Source organism: Ursus maritimus, unplaced genomic scaffold (assembly GCF_017311325.1).
Source record: "Ursus maritimus isolate PB19 unplaced genomic scaffold, ASM1731132v1 scaffold_22, whole genome shotgun sequence".
NCBI classification, from domain to species: Eukaryota; Metazoa; Chordata; class Mammalia; order Carnivora; family Ursidae; genus Ursus; species Ursus maritimus.
Genome location: NW_024424675.1, coordinates 22,280,119 through 22,286,344, shown reverse-complemented (window position 1 = coordinate 22,286,344; position 6,226 = coordinate 22,280,119).

Genomic DNA, 6,226 nt, shown 5'->3' with positions numbered 1-6,226 from the left:
GAGGGAAGACCAGGTGCAAAGGCCTGCAGGCCTGAGATTTGAGGGCATATTTTCAAGGAATTCCGGATCACAGATCCAAGGAGGTGGAAAGCTGGAAAAGATGGGGCTGGAGAGTTCTGAGGGATGAGATCCTAAAAGTCCAGAAGATGTACGTTATCCAGGAAGCAATTGGAAACTACTGCAGAATTTGAGCAGGAGACAAATGTGATCAAGTCTGGATTTGGAAAGAAGCCCCTGAAGCCAGAGGAGAGAAATGCTCACTAGGAAACAGCTTGAGGGTGGAGAAGCCAGAGACAGAATATAACAGTAATTCAGCAGAGGAGGTAGGGTTGCTTGTACATCCTGGATACCCCAGCTCACCCCCAAACCTTTTGCTCAGATTGGATGTATCAGGCATTTATTGTAAAAAAAAATTCATGTAGCAGTTTCTCTTTGCCTGGGACACTGGAATCACTATACAATTACTAACTCACTTTATCCTCACAATTTGTGAAGTAGTTTATGTTTTTTTCCTCCCATTTTACAGATGAAGAAATTGAGTCACAGAGAATTCATTTGTTTGGAACCACTCAGTGCTAGAGCAAAATTCAAGCCATCATGTGGCCCTAGAGTAGGCTTTGCTATCTCACAAGGGGAACAGAGTTTGGGAAGAAGGGGAAGAAGTGGGGGGAGGGGAGGCTTGAGGAACACCCTGCATCAGAGTAGCTGGGAAGGGAAGATGAAGGGTGACAGCTGCCCTGGGTCAGAAAGGAGCAGCCATCTGCAGTCCTGCAGCCCAGCATCCCTTTTGTGTCCAGGGACTGTTTTGGTCCCAGCAATGCTCAGGAGGTTGGAGTGCCAGCTGTGGCCCAAGGCTGAACACAGAGAAGGAAGAGTTAGGGATTAAGGGAGTTTTCTAGGCTGCATTCAAAGCTAATAGTCTCTATCCGCAGGCATGTGTAGACTAGTGGGAGTTTTTGTGGATTGGGCTGGAGGGGAATCTGAATCCCAATGTGATTTAGGCAGGAACAGTATCTTCTCCTTTTTTTTTTTTTTCTGTTCTGCAGCCCTAAGCAGGGAGACTCATGGGGTCTTTGGACCCACTATTGGCCCTGGGCCAGTTCTGAACATGTCTGGATCTCTGCCTTCTCATAGGTGCCTGGATGGAGCTGATAGTTAAGTCCTTACCTCTGGGTCCCAGCCCAATGGAGGCAGCTCCTCTACCTCCATGCCTAGCCACATCCTAGGATCAACCTGTTCAAACAGGTAATAGATGACATGCTTTTATGTCTTAGACTCTAGAACCAGGAAGCCTGGGTTCGAAACCTACTCACCTCTTCCTGACTCCATGACCTTGGGCAGTTACTCAATTTCTCTTAGCTTCAGGGAAAAAAGCAAAATGGGGAATGGTAACCAGTGCTCTCCTTGTGGGGCTGGGGTGAGGACAAGTAATGCTAATTACTAGCTAGGGTGATGCCTTCCACAGAAAGCTCTCTTGGATTCCACACCCAACTGTGCTCTGCTTCTTATCCCTCAGAGAAGTCTCCTTGACACTCCCCTATTACGAGCTCCCATGACATTTTAGTCTTTTCCTTCTTAACATCAGTACACTGGCAATTTATCTTTTTATGTGTGCCTGTTTGGAATTGCCTGGGAGCTCCATGAGAGTTTGGACAATTTATCTATTTTCTTCACCAACAAATTGCTGTGTGTCCAGTGTTGTGCCTGGCACCCAACAGGCATTTTATAAACATCACTGAATGCATGAGTGAGTGATCAACTGTATGAAATAGCTTCCGTTGTTCTCCCCATTTTATAAACAGGGTAACTGACCCGGTCAGTGGGCAGTGACTCATAGAACTATCAAGCCCTCCTGTATGTCAGGAATTGTGCTAAGAACTTTATGGATATTACCACATGTTGTCCTCAAACCAGCCCTTTTTTTTGCACGAGGAAACTGAGACCCAGGCGGGTGCTGCCACTTGCCCAAAGCCATTAGTTAGGAAGTAGCAGAGCTAGCATTCAAGAGCTCTACTTCAGGCAACTGGAGCGGTGACAGAAGAAGGATTTGATGGGCTGTCTGAGGTGTGGACCAGGAAAGCGTGACCCATCAGTGGTACTATGGGAGGGGGGCTGATCTGAATGGTTTGGACTGGTGTATTCTGAGTGGCCTGAGATCAAAGATCAGGGATTCAGACTAGAACCGATAAGGGAGTACAGGCATGGTGTTTTAGTGGAAGTGGGGTGGGGCGTGGGGCGCAGAACAGCTTGAGCAAAGGCTCTGCAATGGGACTGAGTCAGGCTCATTCAAGGGCCGAGAAGAGGCTTGGGTGTGACTAATGTGGAAGGAGAAGGTGAACCACAGCTGTTTAGAACTGGACAGGCCCTGAGATCTTGTCCAGTTCCCCAAGCCCCTCTCTCATTTTACAGATGGGAACACTGAGGCCCAGAGAGAAGTCCCACATCCAGCAAGTGGCAGAAACCAATCTGGGAGCCTTTCCTTCGTCCCTAAGGGCATGGTCTCTGAGCTTCTTTAGGAATCTTGGGGATCATTCTGGGGAAAAGTCTTATTTTTATTTTTATTTTTATTTTTATTTGAGAAAGGAGCATGAGCAAGAGAGCACAAGCAGAGGATCAGCAGAGGGGGAAGGAGAAGCAGACTCCCCACTGAGCAGGGAGCCTGATGTGGGGCTCGATCCCAGGACCCTGGGACCATGACCCGAGCCAAAGGCAGCTGCCCAACCGACTGCACCACCAGGCACCCTAAGGGAACAGTCTTTATCATAGCTGCAAGTTCAGTCCATGCCTACTGCACCCTCTACTTGGACCAGTTTCTAATAATGTTCCTTTAGTTCTTGTGTAAACTACGCACAAGATAATTGGCACAGCATTGTTTATAACTTCAAATACTGGGAATGACCCAAATGCCTATCGGTAGGGGATCGGCTAAATAAATCATGGACTTTCTGACAACAGAATAGCACGCGGGAGTAAGGGAGGTGATGGAGCTCTCCGTCTCCTAATACAGAGAGGCCTCCATGGGGACAAGCAAGGGATAGAATGGGAGGGTGGGGAGTGAAGCCGGGTAACAGGGAAGATAATAATCTATCTTTGCGTTTGTTGTATATGCACAAAGAAACTTCGGAAGTCTACGTAAGAAAATGAGATTACCGAAGAAGGCACTGGGCAGAAGGGGAACAGGATGGGAGAGGGAGATTTCATTACATGCCCACTTATAATTTTTCTTTTGGAATCACGTGAATGTATTTACCTATTAATAAAATATAATAATAATGAGGACAGCTGCTACTCAGCTAAGGCTGAAGGCTGTCATATGGGAATAAGCGGTCAGTATGGTCAGATTTTCTAATTACTCGAGAGAAGCCAGAAATCTGGATTTTATTGTTCAATCGCTTGATTTTTAAATGTTGGCTCCACTTTTGCTCAGACATTTTTCAGGCCAAGTAAATAGGTCAGTGGGTCAGACACAGCCTGAGGGCCACCAGTTTCAGCCTCTAATGGCTTCCTGCTCCCAGGGCTGGAGTTCTCAAGCACCCCAGGGCCCCACCCCCATGTGGGCAGTGAAGAACAGAAAAGCACCTCGTCCTGCCCCCTCTCCTGGCACACTCAAACCCTTGCCCCTTGGGGCTGTGGCATTTGGGGCTTTTAACTCAAGATCTGGAAGGCAGAGAGGGGTTACGAACTCTCAGATAATTCCCTCCCCCGGGGCCCTGCCGGCTTCGAGGCCCAGCTGCCTCCTGCTGCCCACCCATCTGTCCCTGGGAGGTGGGGACCGCAGTGAGGCTGGCAGTGATGGGGGTGGGCAGGAGTCCCCGCTCTGAGCCTCAGATCACTGGGCTCTGTCCAGACTCAGAATCCAAAAGGACAAATCTAGAGACTGTGAGAAAAGGAAAACGGGTGTGGCTGCACCTACGTGGTGTACACCGAGCTAATTCGCGGAATTACCCGACGCCAGAACTGGAAAAGCCCGAAGGGACCATGTCATCCAACTCCTTCATTGCACAGACGGGGAGACCCATGTCTACTCCCCACCCACCGCCCCAGGTTGTGGCCTTGTCACCTCTCTCCTGGACAACTGGACGGCACCAGCCTCCTCATTGGGCTCCCTGCAGCCCCTCTTTAGCTCCTAATGTTCAATCTTACCCTTAGCCGGAGGGGCCTTTTTAAAAAAAGAAATCTGATCAGTTTCCCCTGTCTGCTCAAAGCCTTCTGACTACTTCCTGCCCCACTTCAAGCCAAAGTCCTCAGTACTGCCTACAATCTCTCTCCTGCTCTCCTCTCTAACCTCACCTCCTCCTGTCTTTCCCTCCTTCGTTCTGTTCCAGCTACTGGCTCTTGGCTACTCTCTTACCAGGCCAACCTAATCTGTCCTGTGCGGCTTTGTTCCTGCAATTCCCCCAGGTATTCTCAAGGCTCCATCTTTCTTTTCTCTAAAATGTTGCCTCTTCGAGGGATTTTCCTGGTAACTTCCCCCTGACACTCTGTCTCCTCACCTGCCTTATTTTTATCCACAACGTTTATCACTGTACAATGTTATAATACACATTTCTTTGTTTCTTGTCTAGAATATAAGATCTGTGAAGGCAGCAGTCATGCCTATGTCGTTCACCACTGTGTCCTCCACACTTGGGGCAACTTGGCACGTAGATGTATAGAGCTCCCGAGCCAGTCGTGACATGAAAGGACACAGGTCTATAACTGAAATGACAGCCGGTCCTGAGTCTGCTGTTACTTGCTTAGGTGACCTTGAGCAAGTCACCTCACTTATCTTCTCTGGGCCTCAGTTTCCTCATTTGTTAAACAAGACTGTCACTAAGACACCTTCAGTTCAACCATCCTGGAAGGTCTTCCCTGTTCAGATGTCACTTTTTTCTCGATAGAATCTGAAAGGCCTTTAAATAAACATAATTATGTTTATTTATTTACTTATTGAATAGTTAACATAGTCACATGGTTCAAAGTCCAGAGGTGCAAAGGGGACCCATTTGTCTGTCCTACCTTGTCCTCCAGCCATCAGCTCCCCCTTTCAGAGGCAATCAATGACAAGTTTCCTCTCTCAGTCTCTCTCTCTCTTTCTCTTTCTCTCATCTACTTACCTTTAAACCCTATTCCACCATTTTGAAACACATGGTAGCTTAATTATACATAGTTCTGACCTTTGGCTTTTGTTCACGGAATAGCAGTTTGGGAGATCGCTCCTTGTCAGTGCAGAGAGAGTGCCCTTGTTCTTTTTATGGCTTCACAGCATTCCCTTGCATGGGTGGTCCATAGTCTACTTCACCAACCCCCTAAATAACGGGCAGTGAGGTTGTCTCCAGCCTGTTACCACAATCTGCTAGTGAATAATTTTGTGGACATACCATTGTGGGTGTCTGTAGACTAAATCCGCTTGCTGATGGAATGGTATGTATGTATGTTTATGATTTAGATAGATGCCTCTATAGGGACCATACCAATGCCTCCCACACGTACTGGAATTGAGTAAAAGTGCTTGTAAAAGGGCTTTATAAAGGACTGCAATATGGCCTCAAGACTCCTTGCAGATGGGGAGAGCACTCCACCTTGCTAAGCCTGTCTCCTCTTCAAGAAAAGTATCCTACTTCATGATGTGTGGTGGTGAGGATCAAATGAGACAGTGTAGGGAAAGTGCTGTGCACCTTTCCTGGCACACATTAGGACTTCTATAAAGATTAGCCATTCCTCCTCTGCTTAATGTTATTATCTGCCCCCAGACTGTGGGCTCTGTGGGAACAAGGACCTTGTCTGCCTTGTTCACTGCTATAACACAGCTCCAGGATGATGGAAGGTGTCCAATAATTACTTACTAAGGGAATGAGTCCATCTCTCAATGTCACTTTGCCCACCAGGCCCTCCATTGTGACCTAGTCCTGCCTACCCATTCAATTTCATCTCCTATCCCTCTCTCCCCCTCTCCTTGGGCTCTGGCCGCATGGGCTTTCTCTAGGTTCCCTCCTGCCACAGTGCCTTTGCACATGCTATTCCTCCTGCCTGAAACAATTTCTCTACCTCACCTTCACCCATAGCCTCTCCATTTGCTTAGTTTATTTTTATTCATCCTTAGATCTTGGGTCAAATGTCACTTTTTAAAGAAAGCTTCTTTTACCTCCATTTCCTGATTTAGGTTAGGTTAAGATATATAATCTTATTGGACTCTGAGCTTTTCATTTGAGCCTTATTGCAGTTAGGAATGGTACATGCATGAATG